This window comes from Salvelinus alpinus, chromosome 8 (assembly GCF_045679555.1).
Source record: "Salvelinus alpinus chromosome 8, SLU_Salpinus.1, whole genome shotgun sequence".
In the NCBI taxonomy this organism is placed as follows: Eukaryota; Metazoa; Chordata; class Actinopteri; order Salmoniformes; family Salmonidae; genus Salvelinus; species Salvelinus alpinus.
Genome location: NC_092093.1, coordinates 55,390,491 through 55,407,938, shown reverse-complemented (window position 1 = coordinate 55,407,938; position 17,448 = coordinate 55,390,491). Strand labels below are relative to the sequence as shown.

Here is a 17,448-nt window from a genome sequence, read left to right as displayed (position 1 = left end):
CAGATGGCCAAAAGCAAAAAGAGCAATTTAAACCCATAGCTATGGTATCTCAATATATTGCGTGTGTTGAAGAGGTTATCTGGGGTAATTGACCTCAAAATGAACCCTGATCTTGTATGTTTGTATTACCTTTATACCTGTGCTGTCTTTGTGTGGTAATGGTGGCTGTTCTAAGTACTGTCTATAAAGAGGCTGAAAATGGTTGACCCTCTATCCTTTAGATAGATATCAGTGTGCTCTCTCTCTCTCTCTTGTGCTTTCACCCTCCTCTCTCGCTCTCGACCCTGAGTGGGAGGATGACAGAGGTCATCGGAAAAGCTGACCACGACTCCATTTTGTTGATTCCAGCCTACAAACAGAAACTCAAACAACAAGCTCCCGCGCTCAGGTCTGTTCAACGCTGGTCCGACCAATCTGAATCCACGCTTCAAGACTGCTTCGATCACGCGGATTGGAATATGTTCCGCATCGCGTCCAACAACAATATTGACGAATATGCTGATTCGGTGAGCGAGTTCATTAGGAAGTGCATTGACGATGTCGTACCCACAGCAACGATTAAAACATTCCCAAACCAGAAACCGTGGATTGACGGCAGCATTCGCGTGAAACTGAAAGCGCGAACCACTGCTTTTAACCAGGGCAAGGTGACCGGAAGCATGACCGAATACAAACAGTGTAGCTATTCTCTCCGCAAGGCAATCAAACAGGCTAAGTCCCAGTACAGAGACAAAATCGAGTCGCAATTCAACAGCTCAGACACAAGAGGTATGTGGCAGGGTCTACAGTCAATCACGGATTACAAAAAGAAAACCAGCCCCGTCGCGGACCAGGATGTCTTTCTCCCAGACAGGCTAAACAACTTTTTTGCCCGCTTTGAGGACAATACAGTGCCACTGACACGGCCCCCTACCAAAACCTGCGGGCTCTCCTTCACTGCAGCCGAGGTGAGTAAAACATTTAAACGTGTTAACCCTCGCAAGGCTGCAGGCCCAGACGGCATTCCCAGCCGCGTCCTCAGAGCATGCGCAGACCAGCTGGCTGGTGTGTTTACGGACATATTCAATCAATCCTTATCCCAGTCTGCTGTTCCCACATGCTTCAAGAGGGCCACCATTGTTCCTGTTCCCAAGAAAGCTAAGGTAACTGAGCTAAACGACTACCGCCCCGTAGCACTCACTTCCGTCATCATGAAGTGCTTTGAGAGACTAGTCAAGGACCATATCACCTCCACCCTACCGGACACCCTAGACCCACTCCAATTTGCTTACCGACCCAATAGGTCCACAGACGACGCAATCGCAACCACACTGCACACTGCCCTAACCCATCTGGACAAGAGGAATACCCATGTGAGAATGCTGTTCATCGATTACAGCTCAGCATTCAACACCATAGTACCCTCCAAACTCGTCATCAAGCTCGAGACCCTGGGTCTCGACCCCGCCCTGTGCAACTGGGTCCTGGACTTCCTGACGGGCCGCCCCCAGGTGGTGAGGGTAGGTAACAACATCTCCACCCCGCTGATCCTCAACACTGGGGCCCCACAAGGGTGCGTTCTGAGCCCTCTCCTGTACTCCCTGTTCACCCACGACTGCGTGGCCATGCACGCCTCCAACTCAATCATCAAGTTTGCGGATGACACTACAGTGGTAGGCTTGATTACCAACAACGACGAGACGGCCTACAGGGAGGAGGTGAGGGCCCTCGGAGTGTGGTGTCAGGAAAATAACCTCACACTCAACGTCAACAAAACAAAGGAGATGATTGTGGACTTCAGGAAACAGCAGAGGGAGCACCCCCCTATCCACATCGACGGGTCAGTAGTGGAGAAGGTGGAAAGTTTTAAGTTCCTCGGTGTACACATCACGGACAAACTGAATTGGTCCACCCACACAGACAGCGTTGTGAAGAAGGCGCAGCAGCGCCTCTTCAACCTCAGGAGGCTGAAGAAATTCGGCTTGTCACCAAAAGCACTCACAAACTTCTACAGATGCACAATCGAGAGCATCCTGTCGGGCTGTATCACCGCCTGGTACGGCAACTGCTCCGCCCACAACCGTAAGGCTCTCCAGAGGGTAGTGAGGTCTGCAGAACGCATCACCGGGGGCAAACTACCTGCCCTCCAGGACACCTACACCACCCGATGTCACAGGAAGGCCATAAAGATCATCAAGGACAACAACCACCCAAGCCACTGCCTGTTCACCCCGCTATCATCCAGAAGGCGAGGTCAGTACAGGTGCATCAAAGCAGGGACCGAGAGACTGAAAAACAGCTTCTATCTCAAGGCCATCAGACTGTTAAACAGCCACCACTAACATTTAGCGGCCGCTGCCAACATACTGACTCAACTCCAGCCACTTTAAAAATGGGAATTGATGGAAATTATGTAAAAATGTACCACTAGCCACTTTAAACAATGCCACTTAATATAATGTTTACATACCATACATTACCCATCTCATATGTGTATACTGTACTCTATATCATCTACTGCATCTTGCCATCTTTATGTAATACATGTACCACTAGCCACTTTAAACTATGCCACTTTATGTTTACATACCCTACAGTACTCATCTCATATGTATATACCGTACTCTATACCATCTACTGCATCTGCCATGCCGTTCTGTACCACCACTCATTCATATATCTTTATGTACATATTCTTTATCCCTTTACACTTGTGTGTGTGTGTAAGGTAGTAGTTGTGGAATTGTTAGGTTAGATTACTTGTTGGTTATTACTGCATTGTCGGAACTAGAAGCACAAGCATTTCGCTACACTCGCATTAACATCTGCTAACCATGTGTATGTGACTAATAAAATTTGATTTGATTTGATTTGCCAACAATGTGCACCCCCTTCTCTCTCGCGCCAACTGACTCCTCTTTCCCAGTTACCCAGGCCAGCTCATTGTGTTTCTCTCTTCCACTGAATAAGAGGAAGTTCAATATTAGCCCGTCTTTACAAAAAGGACTGGCAGTGAGGCGTACAATGCAAGGGAAGCTGTATTTGCCCATAGCTGTTATATATGCCTTTGGCCTGCAGTCACTGTGAGTCAATGGAGATGTCTGCCTCCATTAGTCAGACCTGGCTGAACCCCGTCCAACACCTTTTGGATGAATTGGAACGCCGACTGCGAGCCAGGCCTAATCGCCCAACATCAGTGCCCCGATCTCACTAATGCTCTTGTGACTGAATGGAAGCAAGTCCCAACAGCAATGTTCCAACATCTAGTGGAAAGCCTTCCCAGATGAGTGGAGGCTGTTATAGCAGCAAAGGGGAGGACCAACTCCATATTAATGCCCATGATTTTGGAATGAGATGTTCGAGGAGCAGGTGTATCTTTGATCATGTAGTGTATCACTCTGAGAAAGAGAATGAATGTAAGGAGTAGTGTTGTTAGTGAACGATCATGTGGATCGCTCTTATAGGATGATACAATTGGTCAGGAGCGGAAATGTTTTTCCTTCTACTCCTCCCTACTTATCCACTGCTATGGCATCTTATTTAATGAGATTAGGAACCACGCTCCAAACCAGCCTGTTGTCTCAGGAGAACGATGGGAGTCCTAGAAGGTCACTTGTGTTTGTCCTTTTAATTAATTCATTAATTTCGACAGGAGGAGGCTGCATGAGGCTGCCCCCCCCATTACTCACTCTACGCTAGGCCATAACAAACACGTTACCGCTTCAAAGTAGCCTGTAATTGTTTTGACATTTATACTGACAGATTAATTAAATGGAGTGCGCTTTACGGCCAATATGCACAGCTAATTTCCACAGCTTGTGCCTGATACGACATGCGTTCATTAACATGAAAATGAACCGAGTGACTGACTGAACAGAATATAATAATACCCCATCATTCTTCTCCTTTGTGTGGTTCCATCTTTTATAGTACACGTGTAATGTTTTACAAAGGTGATATAGTATGAAGGGACGTCTGCTGATTTTAAGTAGACAGTAGCAGTTAGCGCACATGGCTAGTTGGTCCTTCAGGACTAGAGGCTAGTGGAAGGTTGATCGCCACATGACACCTTGACAGGATATCAATATCTTTTGTTAGCTTCTAAAAGGGAGGAAATCACAGGCCTGCAGATTGTTTTGGTTTAAAGATATACCACTGTATGCTGATTTTTAAACGCTAAGCCAGATGTTGTAGTAGCACTGCACCTACCGTCAACCCCACTGTCAATTGGAGCCAATTTAATAAACAGATCACTGACCATTTCGAATCCCACCGTACCTTCTCCGCTATGCAAACCGGTTTCCGAGCTGGTCACGGGTGCACCTCAGCCACGCTCAAGGTACTAAACGATATCATAACCACCATCAGTAAAAGACAGTACTGTGCAGCCGTCTTCATCGACCTGGCCAAGGCTTTCGACTCTGTCAATCACCGTATTCTTATCGGCAGACTCAACAGCCTTGGTTTCTCTAATGACTGCCTCTCCTGGTTCACCAACTACTTCTCAGATAGAGTTCAGTTTGTCAAATCGGAGAGCCTGTTGTCCGGACCTCTGGCAGTCTCTATGGGGGTGCCACAGGGTTCAATTCTCGGGCCGACTCTTTTCTCTGTATATATCAACGATGTCACTCTTGCTGCTGGTGAGTCTCTGATCCACCTCTACGCAGACGACACCATTCTGTATACTTCTGGCCCTTCTTTGGACACTGTGTTAACAAACCTCCAAATGAGCTTCAATGCCATACAACACTCCTTCCGTAGCCTCCAACTGCTCTTAAACGCTAGTAAAACTAAATGCATGCTCTTCAACCGATCAATGCCCGCACCCGCCCGCCTGCCTACAGGACTGTTTCGCTAGCACAGACTGGAATATGTTCTGGGATTCATCCGATTGTCATTGAGGAGTTTACCACATCAGTCACCTGCTTCATTAATAAGTTCATCGACAACTTTGTCCCCACATTGACCATACAAGCATATCCCAACCAGAAGCCATGGATTACAGGCAACGTCCGCACTGAGCTAAAAGCTAGAGCTGCCGCTTTCAAGGAGCCGGACACTAATCAGGACGCTTATAAGAAATTCTGCTACACCCTCCTACGAACCATCAAACAGGCAAAGCTTCAATACAGGACTAAGATCAAATCCTTCTACACTGGCTGTGATGCTCGTCGAATGTGGCAGGGCTTGCAAACTCACGGATTACAAAGGGTAACCCAGCCGTGTGCTGCCCAGTGTCGCGAGCCTACCAGATGAGCTAAATGCCTTCAATGCTCGCTTCGAGGCAAGCAACACTGAACCATGTGTGAGAGCAGCAGCTGTTCCTGGACGACTTTGTGATCATGCTCTCCATAGCCGATGAAAGACCTTTAAACAGGTTAACATTCATAAGGCAACAGAAACAGACGGGTTACCAGGACATGTACTCAGAGCATGCGCTGACCAGCTGGCAAGTGTCTTCACTGACATTTTCAACCTTTCCTTGACCCAGTCTGTAATACCAACATGTTTCAAGCAGACCACCATAGTCCCTGTGCCAAAGAACGCCAAGGCAAACCTGTCTAAATGACTACCGCCCCGTAGCACTCACATCTGTAGCCATAGAACGCTTTGAAAGACTGATCATGGCTCACCTCAACACTATCATCTCAAACACCATTTCCCACCTGGACAAAAAGAACACCTACGTGAGAATGCTGTTCATTAACTACAGTTCAGCGTTCAACACCATAGTGCGCTCCAAGTTTAGCACTAAACTAGGGACCCTGGGATTAAACACCTCCCTCTGCAACTGGATCCTGGACTTGCTGACAGGCCGCCCACAGGTAGTGAGGGTAGGTAACAACATATCCGCCACGCTGACCCTCAACATGCGGGCACCTCAGTGGTGTGTACTTAGTCCCCTCCTGTACTCCCTGTTCACCCACGACTGCGTGGCCGCGCACAACTCCAACACCATCATTACGTTTGCAGACGACACAACAGTGGTAGGCCTGATCACCGACGACGATGAGACAACCTACAGGGAGGTCAGAGAACTGGCAGTGTGGTGCCAGGACAACAATCTCTCCCTCAATGTCAGCAAGACAAAGGAGCCGATCGTGAACTACAGGAAATGGAGGGCAGAGAAACGGAGGGCCAATTCACATCGACAGGGCTGTAGTGAAGCAGGTCAAGAGCTTCATGTTCATCGGTGTCCACATCACTAAAGGATCAATCATGGTCCACACACACCAACACAGTCATGAAGAGGGCACGACAATGCTCCCCCCCCCCCCCCCTCAGGAGGCGGAAAATATTTGCCATGGGCCATCAGATCCTCCAAAAGTTCTACAGCTGCACCATTTTCAAACAGTTGCCAAAATGCAATTGTTGGAAAACACCAGTCTAAACTGATAGCAGTTCCATATGTGATAGAGATGAAAGTCTCTGTTAGAAACTTAGAAAGAGACACAACAACTAGGATGGGTTGATAATATGACTAGGATTGTGCATTTGGCTTCTGGACAATGAAGGAAAGTTGATTTGAAAACAAATAGAACAGGAGAGAGATGACATAGTGGTGGGCTCAATAGGGAAATAAATGTGCCAAAAATGTTATAATCAATCCTGTCTATACATAAAGAAATAAAATCATTCAAAAAACGTTTTTACATTGACCCCCCCCAGACTTGTTTTTACACTGCTAATACTCTCTGTTTATTATCTATGCATAGTCACTTCACCCCTACCTACATGTACAAATTACCTCGACTAACTTGTACCCCCGCACATTGACTTAGTACCGGTACCCCCTGTATATAGCCTCCACATTGACTTGGTACCGGTACCCTCTGTATATAGCCTCCACATTGACTCTGTACTGGTACTCCCTGTATATAGCCTCCACATTGACTGTGTACCGGTACCCTCTGTATATAGCCTCCACATTGACTGTGTACCGGTACCCCCTGTATATAGCCTCCATATTGACTGTGTACCGGTACCCTCTGTATATAGCCTCCACATTGACTTGGTACCGGTACCCTCTGTATATAGCCTCCACATTGACTTGGTACCGGTACCCTCTGTATATAGCCTCCACATTGACTGTGTACCGGTACCCTCTGTATATAGCCTCCACATTGACTTGGTACCGGTACCCCCATTATGAAGCCTCGTTATTATTTTATTGAGTTGCGTGTGTGTAGATGTGTTGAGTATAATTTAAAATGTTGAGACAAGAAGAAGGGGAGGGGTGTGTGGCGAAGAGATAGGCGAGTCTCTCTCCAGAATGTCTCATGGTGAATGGGAGAGGAGCTTCAATTACCAGTTGAGAAAAAAAAATGTAGCATACCTTCCCATCCTCACACAGCACCAGATACACAGAGGGGCCAGGGCAGGCATACCATCCCATCCTCACACAGCACCAGATACACAGAGGGGCCAGGGCAGGCATACCATCCCATCCTCACACAGCACCAGATACACAGAGGGGCCAGGGCAGGCATACCATCCTCACACAGCACCAGATACACAGAGGGGCCAGGGCAGGCATACCATCCCATCCTCACACAGCACCAGATACACAGAGGGGCCAGGGCAGGCATACCATCCTCACACAGCACCAGATACACAGAGGGGCAGGGCAGGCATACCATCCCATCCTCACACAGCACCAGATACACAGAGGGGCCAGGGCAGGCATACCGCCCCATCCTCACACAGCACCAGATACACAGAGGGGCAGAGCAGGCATACCGCCCCATCCTCACACAGCACCAGATACACAGAGGGGCCAGGGCAGGCATACCATCCTCACACAGCACCAGATACACAGAGGGGCCAGGGCAGGCATACCATCCCATCCTCATACAGCACCAGATACACAGAGGGGCCAGGGCAGGCATGTTGGGAGCAAGATAAGCCCTGGGAATATAATTAATGATGGGGAGCAGGTGACACACACTGCATATATTGGCAAAATAACAAATGCAACGCCCAATAACACAAAAGCATGTGTCTCCTGCATACAATGTCCAAACACCAATACGTGCACCGAAATACATTGAAGTCCAACTACACACTATACACACACATTATACCCCCAACAGGCCACATAGGCTAATCACAGCCCACCATGCACCATCGATCCACACCCAGCTGCAGCAGCACACCCAGAGAGGAGTGCTCATATCCAGACACACACAGCAGGTCAACCACCTCTCCTGCTATACTGGACAAGAGAGCCATGATGCTAATGTGAACGTGGATGGAGCTCACCTGGTAGCTGTGTTTTCAACTCCACACAGGTAATAACCAGAGCTCGCAATTAGGCTAACCATCTAGGATAAGCCTACCTTTTTATTTCACCTTTATTTAACCAGGTAGGCTAGTTCAGAACAAGTTCTCATTTACAACTGCGACCTGGCCAAGATAAAGCAAAGCGACACAAACAACAACACAGAGTTACACATGGATTAAACAGCCATACAGTCAATAACACAATAAAAAAATAAAAAAATATATATAGTGTGTGCAAATGGCGTAGGGAGGTAAGGCAATAAATAGGCCACAGTAGCGAAGTAATTACAATTTAGCAAATTAACATTGGAGTGATAGATGTGCAGATGATGATGTGCAAGTAGAAATACTGGTGTGCAAAAGAGCAGAAAAGTAAATAAAAACAATATGGGGATGAGGTAGGTAGATTGGATGGGCTATTTACAGATAGGCTATGTACAGCTGCAGCGATCGGCTAGCTGCTCAGATAGCTGATGTTTAAAGTTAGAGAGGGAAATATAAGTCTCCAGCTTCAGCGATTTTTGCTATTAGTTCCAGTCATTTGCAGCAGAGAACTGGAAGGAAAGGCTGCCTAAGAGGTGTTGGCTTTGGGGATGACCAGTGAGATATACCTGCTGTAGCGCGTGCTACGGGTGGGTGTTGTTATCGTGACCAGTGAGCTGAGAAGGTGGAGCTTTAGCTAGCAAAGACTTATAGATGACCTGGAGCCAGTGGGTCTGGCGACGAATATGTAGAGAGGTCCAGCCGACGAGCGCATATAGGTCGCAGTGGTGGGTTGTCAATGGGGCTTTGGTGACAAAACGGATGGCACTGTGATAGACTGCATCCAGTTTGCTGAGTAGAGTGTTGGAGGCTATTTTGTAAATGACGTCGCCGAAGTCGAGGATCGGCAGGATAGTCAGTTTTACGAGGGTATGTTTGGCGGTGTGAGTGAAGGAGGCTTTGTTGCGAAATAGGAAGCCGATTCTAGATTTAATTTTGGATTGGAGATGTTTAATATGAGTCTGGAAGGAGAGTTTACAGTCTAACCAAACACCTAGGTATTTGTAGTTGTCCACATATTCTAAGTCAGAGCCGTCCAGAGTAGTGATGCTAGACGAGCGGGCAGGTGCGGGCAGCGAACGGTTGAAAAGCATGCATTTAGTTTTACTAGCGTTTAAGAGCAGTTGGAGGCCACGGAAGGAGTGTTGTATGGCATTGAAGCTCATTTGGAGGTTTGTTAACAGTGTCCAAAGAAGGGCCAGAAGTATACAGAATGGTGTCGTCTGCGTAGAGGTGGATCAGAGACTCGCCAGCAGCAAGAGTGACATCGTTGATATATATACAGAGAAAAGAGTCGGCCCGAGAATTGAACCCCGTGGCACCCCCATAGAGACTGCCAGAGGTCCGGACAACAGGCTCTCCGATTTGACAAACTGAACTCTATCTGAGAAGTAGTTGGTGAACCAGGAGAGGCAGTCATTAGAGAAACCAAGGCTGTTGAGTCTGCCGATAAGAATACGGTGATTGACAGAGTCGAAAGCCTTGGCCAGGTCGATGAAGATGGCTGCACAGTACTGTCTTTTATTGATGGCGGTTATGATATCGTTTAGTACCTTGAGCGTGGCTGAGGTGCACCCGTGACCAGCTCGGAAACCGGTTTGCATAGCGGAGAAGGTACGGTGGGATTCGAGATGGTCGATGATCTGTTTGTTCACTTGGCTTTCGAAGACTTTAGAAAGGCAGGGCAGGATGGATATAGGTCTGTAACAGTTTGGGTCTAGAATGTCTTCCCCTTTGAAGAGGGGGATGACCGCGGCCGCTTTCCAATCTTTAAGAATCTCAGATGATACGAAAGAGAGGTTGAATAGACTAGTAATAGGGGTTGCGACAATGGCGGTGGATAATTTTAGGAAGAGAGGGTCCAGATTGTCTAGCCCAGCTGATTTGTAGGGATCCAGATTCTGCAGCTCTTTCAGGACATCAGCTGTCTGGATTTGGGTGAAGGAGAAGTGGGGGTGGGCTTGGGCCAGTTGCTGCGGGGGGTGCAGAGCTGTTGGCCGGGGTTGGGGTAGCCAGATGGAAAGCGTGGATAGCTGTAGAGAAGTGATCGATTATCGTGGATTTATCGGTGGTGACAGTGTTTCCTAGCCTCAGTGCAGTGGGCAGCTGAGAGGAGGTGCTCTTATTCTCCATGGACTTTAGTGTCCCAAAACTTTTTGCAGTTAGTGCTGCAGGATGCAAATTTCTGTTTGAAAAAGCTAGCCTTTGCTTTCCTAACTGACTGTGTATATTGGTTCCTGACAAGTCTGGAGTGAACCAAGGGCTATATCTGTTCTTAGTTCCATTTTTTTTGAAAGGGTCATGTTTATTTAAGATGGTGAGGAAGGCACTTTTGAAGAACAACGAGGCATCCTCTACTGACGGTTGAGGTCAATATCTTCCAGGATACCCGGGCCAGGTTGATTAGAAAGGCCTGCTCGCTGAAGTGTTTTAGGGAGCGTTTGACAGTGATAAGGGGTGGTCGTTTGACCGCGGACCCATAACGGACGCAGGCAATGAGGCAGTGTTCGCTGAGATCCTGGTTGAAAACAGCAGAGGTGTATTTAGAGGGCAAGTTGGTCAGGATGATATCTATGACGGTGCCCATTGTCGTGTCTTTGCTCTGCTGGATTAAGTGATATGACATGCTATTTTATAAAATAATTTCTCTGTAATTAATATTACCTGATTAAACTAATCATGTAAATGTAATTAACTAGAAAGTTGGGGCACCTTGCAATAATGTTTATAGAGCTGTTATCTTCCGAATAAAGTCTTAAAGACCTGGTAATCTTTTACCTCAATAGTAGTCAATTATTTATCGTCACCTTATTCAGTCTCATCTGAACGTCGTAGAATTCTTGGTTATCTTCACGAACCCTGGCTAACAAGTTGAATCAGCAGTACAAAATTTGGTTTAATTGTGTATTTACTAAATACCTAAATAATCACACATTATTACATATACACAGGATGGATCATACATTGATTACTAATTATGTCATAAAAGAAAACGTCCCTGGTGGATGGAACCGATATGACGGCTGGTTACACAAAGAAAGGGGGTTGGGTTTGAATGAAAGCGCAGGAAGACTGAGGAACAAAAGTATAAGGGTCTCTGATCGGACCTTGTGAAGCTATGCTATCGTAAATACAGAATCTTATGCATTCTAAATAACCGCCCATTTGGAAAAGGAAAATGCAAGAAATATTTACTTGGTCGGTCGTAGATGGAAGGCCGGGTTGCCCAGAAGGGATCTCTTGTCCTCGGAAGAATGTCTGGTGGTAGAGTGGATACGTTTTAGTACCGTCGTCGTGTTTTAGAAGAGATACTTTGTCCGTCCTTTCCTAGCCTACGTTTACAGCTGCTGCTGATAACTCAACGGCTAGGAGGTATCACTTCTTTAGTGAATAAGAGTTTAAAGTTCATACCAAGTTGCCATATTTTGAGCTCACGCTGAAGTTGGCTTAGTTCTGTAGTTGATATTAGCTCTTTTAACGTCTGGACCGTTATCCTCACGTCCTCGAGAACACAAATGTTACATTTTTGTAATGTGCTTATATAGTGGTGGAGAGAAGGGCGTGTTTCATAGTTCACAACCAATGGCTGTTCACTTGGGCGGGGCCACTGAGTGAACAGAGTTTACCTTATGGAAACAATTCTCATTTAGAAGCTAAAATTACATTTAATCTTTTCACAAATAGTTTCATATTTCAAGATTTAAATTGCACAACAATACCATGTGAATCTGATAACTAGAATGTGTATACTTTCCAAGATACAGTTTATGTCGTCCTATCATCAGTAATAATGTCTCAGATGACAACTGATCTAATATCATATTCTTCAAGTACCAATGCATATTTTCAGCTGGTTGGATTACCGAAATATGGTTCTGTTCACCAGACTCTCTCTATGTTAACATCGGGCTTTCCAATCGTCACTCTGTAGAGTAGAGAGAGAGGAAAGGGGGAAAGGTATTTATGGGGGTCATAAACCTCACCAACAGGCCAACGTCATGACACCATGTTTACAGATTTGGGGTTGTACCTGGTAGGTTCCTTGATAATTTGTGTGAGATTGAGGGCATCTAGTTTAGATTGTAGGACGGCCGGGTGTTAAGTATATCCCAGTTTAGGTCACCTAACAGTACGAACTCTGATGATAGATGGGGGGCAATCAATTCACCTATGGTGTCCAGGGCACAGCTGGGAGCTGAGGGAGGTCTATAACAAGCGGCAACAGTGGGACTTATTTCTAGAGAGATGGATTTTTAAAAGTAGTAGCTCGAACTGTTTGGGAATGGACCTGGATAGGAGGACAGAACTCTGCAGGCTATCTTTACAGTAGATTGCAACTCCGCCCCCTTTAGCAGTTCTATCTTGATGGAAAATTTTGTAATTGGGGATGGAAATTTCAGAATTTTTGGTGGCCTTCCTAAGCTAGGATTCAGACACAGCTAGGACATCAGGGTTGGCGGAGTGTGCTAAAGCAGTGAATAAAGCAAACTTAGGGAGGAGGATTCTGATGTTCATATGCATGAACCCAAGGCTTTTCCGGTTACAGAAGTCCACAAATGAGAGCGCCTGTTGACACACAGGGCCTGGGTTAACCTCTAGAGGAACAGAGGAGGAGTAGGATAAGGGTACGGCTAAAGGCTATAAGAACTGTGTCAGGTCTCCTCTCTGGAATGCCAATCTGGTGTCACCCACACTCAGAAGGGTGGGATCTACCCACTACCAGGTGAGCTTCACCACTTTGTCAGGTACCGCTAGAGGGGTCTTTGAACTACTGTACTCCTGGCGCTTAGCATTGATTATTGATGGTTAGGGGCTGTGCTGCGATAACTAAGGGTTTTTCTACTCCATTACTGTTCTCCCGCTGGGGCGTAGACACTTCACCCTGGCTAGCGCTAGCTAACACAGTTAGCATTTCCTCCCTGTATTTCTACTTGGAATGCTTCACCCTGGCTAGCGCTAGCTAACATGGTTAGCAGTGCCTCCCTGTATTGCTACTTGAAATACTTCACGCTGGCTAGTGCTGGCTAACACGGTTAGCAGTGCTTCACCCTGGCTAGCGCTAGCTAACATGGTTAGCAGTGCCTCCCTGTATTGCTACTTGGAATACTTCACCCTGGCTAGTGCTGGCTAACACGGTTAGCAGTGCCTCACCTTATTTCTACTTGGAACACTTCACCCTGACTAGTGCTGGCTAACACGGTTAGCAGTGCCTCACCTTATTTCTACTTGGAACATTTCACCCTGGCTAGCGCTGGCTAACACGGTTAGCATGTAGTGACTCTGTATGTTAACTCTTCATCCTGGCTAGCGCTGGCTGACACCGTTAGCACTGCGTCCCTGTATGGAGATTTCACTAGCAGCTAGCAAACTACGGACAACTCCAGGAAGTGTGTGTTCCGCAGTCCTCCTACTGGAATAAGCTCTCCTCCATTCTACCTGGAGTAGCCTCTGTCCTTCAGTCTCCCTTTTCGCTCTTTCTCTCTTTACTTTTCTTGCTTTGCTTTCCCGTTACCACATCAGCTCTCTGTCTCACTCACATGTGCACCTCTTTCACTCTCATGTCCTCCGCACATTCTCTTCCTCACACTCAATGTCCCACCCGGCACAACCAGAAGAGGACTGTCCACCCCTGGTTCCTCTAGGTTTTTTCCTAGGTTGCTGCCTTTCTAGGGAGTGTTTCCTAGCCACTGTGCTTCTGCATCTGCATTGCTTTCTCTTTGGGGTTTCAGGCTGGGTATCTGGTAAAGCACTTTGTGACTGCTGATGTGAAAAGGACTTTGAGTAAATCAATGTATTTTATAATCTCACTTCCTCTCCTTCTTTCCTCTCATATACACACTCCCCCTCTCCCCCTCAGGTATGGCTGAGCTTGGCTGATGACTCATCAGTCTGACCTTCATAAGCTACAGTGCCTTCAGAAAGTATTCACACCCCATAACTTTTCCCTTTTTTTACAGCCTGAATTTAAAATGGATTTCATTGAGATGTTGTGTCACTGCTAAACACAATACCCCATAATGTCAAAGTGGAATGTTGTTTTTAGAAATGAAATCCCAATGAAAATGTTAAATGTCTTGAGTCAATAAGTATTTAACCCCTTTGTTATGGCAAGCCTAAATACATTCAGGAGTAAAAATGTGCTTAACAAGCCACATAATAAGTTGCATGGACTCACTCTGTGTGCAATAATAGTGTTTAACATGATTTTGAATGACTACCTCATTTCTATACCTCACACATACAGATAATTGTAAGGTCCCTCAGTCGAGCAGTGAATTTCAAACACAGATTCAACCACAAAGACCAGGGAAGCTTTCCAATGCCTCGCAATGAAGGGCACATATCGGTAGATAAACAAAAAATCTAACATTGAATATCCTTTTGAACATGGTGAAGTTATTCATTACACTTTGGATGGTGTGTCAATACACCCAGTCACTACAAAGCTAAAAGTGTCCTTCCATACTCAGTTGCCGGAGAGGAAGGAAACAGCTGAGGGATTTCACAATGAGGCCAATGGTGATTTTAAAACAGTTAAGAGTTTAATGGCTGTGATAGGAGAAAGCTGAGGATGGATCAACAACATTGTATTTAATCTACACGACTAACCTAAATGACAGAGTGAAAAGAAGGAAGCCTGTACAGAATAAAAATATTCCAAAACATGCATACTGTTTGCAGTAAAACTGCCAAAAAGGTGGCATAAGAAATAAACTTTTCGCAGCGGGGAAGACCCAGGGCCAGGCCTCCTCGATGGGGGGACACTGTAGCCAGCCTCTGTGCCTTCGTCAGAAGGGGAAGGTTTTTCCTGTGGCACCACAGAACTGGGTCATGGTGATCCATTTCCTGGCCTGGCTGGATCTTGCCTTTCGGAGCTAATGGGAGATTAGCTGGGAAATTTTGAATTCCAAAATGTCTCTAGGAGATGCCCGCTTGTTCTTCCCATGAGTTTGGGTGCTATTTAGGAAGAGATTGACACCTCTAGATAGGGTGTGGGGGGAGGTTGATGTAGAAGAGGAATGGGGGGTGGGTGTTTTCCCACCCCCGCTGTTCATCTATGCGACTGGGGTAATTACAGCGGGCATTGAGGGTTCACAGAGGGCTGGCTGGCCAGGAATCCCGTGGTGTAGGGGGGAGGTATCAATACTCTGTTACCACTGGGAGGTACTTAGTATAGCGTCTTTTGATTGGCCGCCCCACTGCCTTTTATTTTCGTGGATGTTTAGTATCCATTATGTTTCTGAAAGTCACTCAGCGTTATGAAGAGGGTAACTGCTCGTCTCAGGGTAATGAGCTTAATGGTGAAGTGAGCTATTAGCGGCTCTATGTTAATTGTTTTAGCCTTTCTAGTGGCACGGCCAGGGCAGTATGTGAATAGCCTCTCTCTCTGCTCTGCTGTTAGATGTGTCATAGAGGCTATTTTCTGCAGCAGTTTCATTCCTCAGAGATCTCTGTAATGAGGCTATGTGAGCAGAGCACCACTCCTCATAGATATCTGTAATGAGGCTCTGTGAGCAGAGCACCATTCCTCAGAGATCTCTGTAATGAGACTATGTGAGCAGAGCACCATTCCTCATAGATATCTGTAATGAGACTATGTGAGCAGAGCACCATTCCTCATAGATATCTGTAATGAGGCTCTGTGAGCAGAGCACCATTCCTCATAGATATCTGTAATGAGGCTCTGTGAGCAGAGCACCATTCCTCATAGATATCTGTAATGAGGCTCTGTGAGCAGAGCACCACTCCTCATAGATATCTGTAATGAGGCTCTGTGAGCAGAGCACCACTCCTCATAGATATCTGTAATGAGGCTCTGTGAGCAGAGCACCATTCCTCATAGATATCTGTAATGAGACTCTGTGAGCAGAGCACCATTCCTCATAGATATCTGTAATGAGACTATGTGAGCAGAGCACCATTCCTCATAGATATCTGTAATGAGACTATGTGAGCAGAGCACCATTCCTCATAGATATCTGTAATGAGGCTATGTGAGCAGAGCACCATTCCTCATAGATATCTGTAATGAGACTATGTGAGCAGAGCACCATTCCTCATAGATATCTGTAATGAGGCTATGTGAGCAGAGCACCATTCCTCATAGATATCTGTAATGAGGCTGTGAGCAGAGCACCATTCCTCATAGATATCTGTAATGAGGCTCTGTGAGCAGAGCACCATTCCTCATAGATATCTGTAATGAGGCCTTGTGAGCAGAGAACCATTCCTCATAGATATCTGTAATGAGGCTATGTGAGCAGAGTACCAGTCCTCCATAGATATCTGTAATGAGGCTCTGTGGGCCAAGTACCAGTCCTCCATAGATATCTGTAATGAGGCTCTGTGAGCAGAGCACCATTCCTCATAGATATCTGTAATGAGGCTATGTGAGCAGAGCACCATTCCTCAGATATCTGTAATGAGGCTCTGTGAGCAGAGCACCATTCCTCATAGATATCTGTAATGAGGCTATGTGAGCAGAGCACCATTCCTCATAGATATCTGTAATGAGGCTCTGTGAGCAGAGCACCATTCCTCATAGATATCTGTAATGAGGCTATGTGAGCAGAGCACCATTCCTCATAGATATCTGTAATGAGGCTGTGAGCAGAGCACCATTCCTCATAGATATCTGTAATGAGGCTATGTGAGCAGAGCACCATTCCTCATAGATATCTGTAATGAGGCTATGTGAGCAGAGCACCATTCCTCATAGATATCTGTAATGAGGCTATGTGAGCAGAGCACCATTCCTCATAGATATCTGTAATGAGGCTGTGAGCAGAGCACCATTCCTCATAGATATCTGTAATGAGGCTATGTGAGCAGAGCACCATTCCTCATAGATATCTGTAATGAGGCTGTGAGCAGAGCACCATTCCTCATAGATATCTGTAATGAGGCTATGTGAGCAGAGCACCATTCCTCATAGATATCTGTAATGAGGCTGTGAGCAGAGCACCATTCCTCATAGATATCTGTAATGAGGCTATGTGAGCAGAGCACCATTCCTCATAGATATCTGTAATGAGGCTGTGAGCAGAGCACCACTGGGGATTTAGTAAGTAGTGGAAGTAAAGGAACGAGCTTAATGAGGTCTCTTCAATGTGCTTTGACTCTCACACTCCTTTTTCTCCCGTC

General features: G+C 46.3%; 1 protein-coding gene across 1 annotated transcript in view; it reads left to right on the top strand.

The window, feature by feature from the left end:
• Window positions 1-17,448, top strand: part of LOC139583300 (glucose-fructose oxidoreductase domain-containing protein 1-like) — a 35,359-nt gene that overhangs the window by 12,001 nt on the left and 5,910 nt on the right. The gene's annotated exons all lie outside the window — the stretch shown is intronic.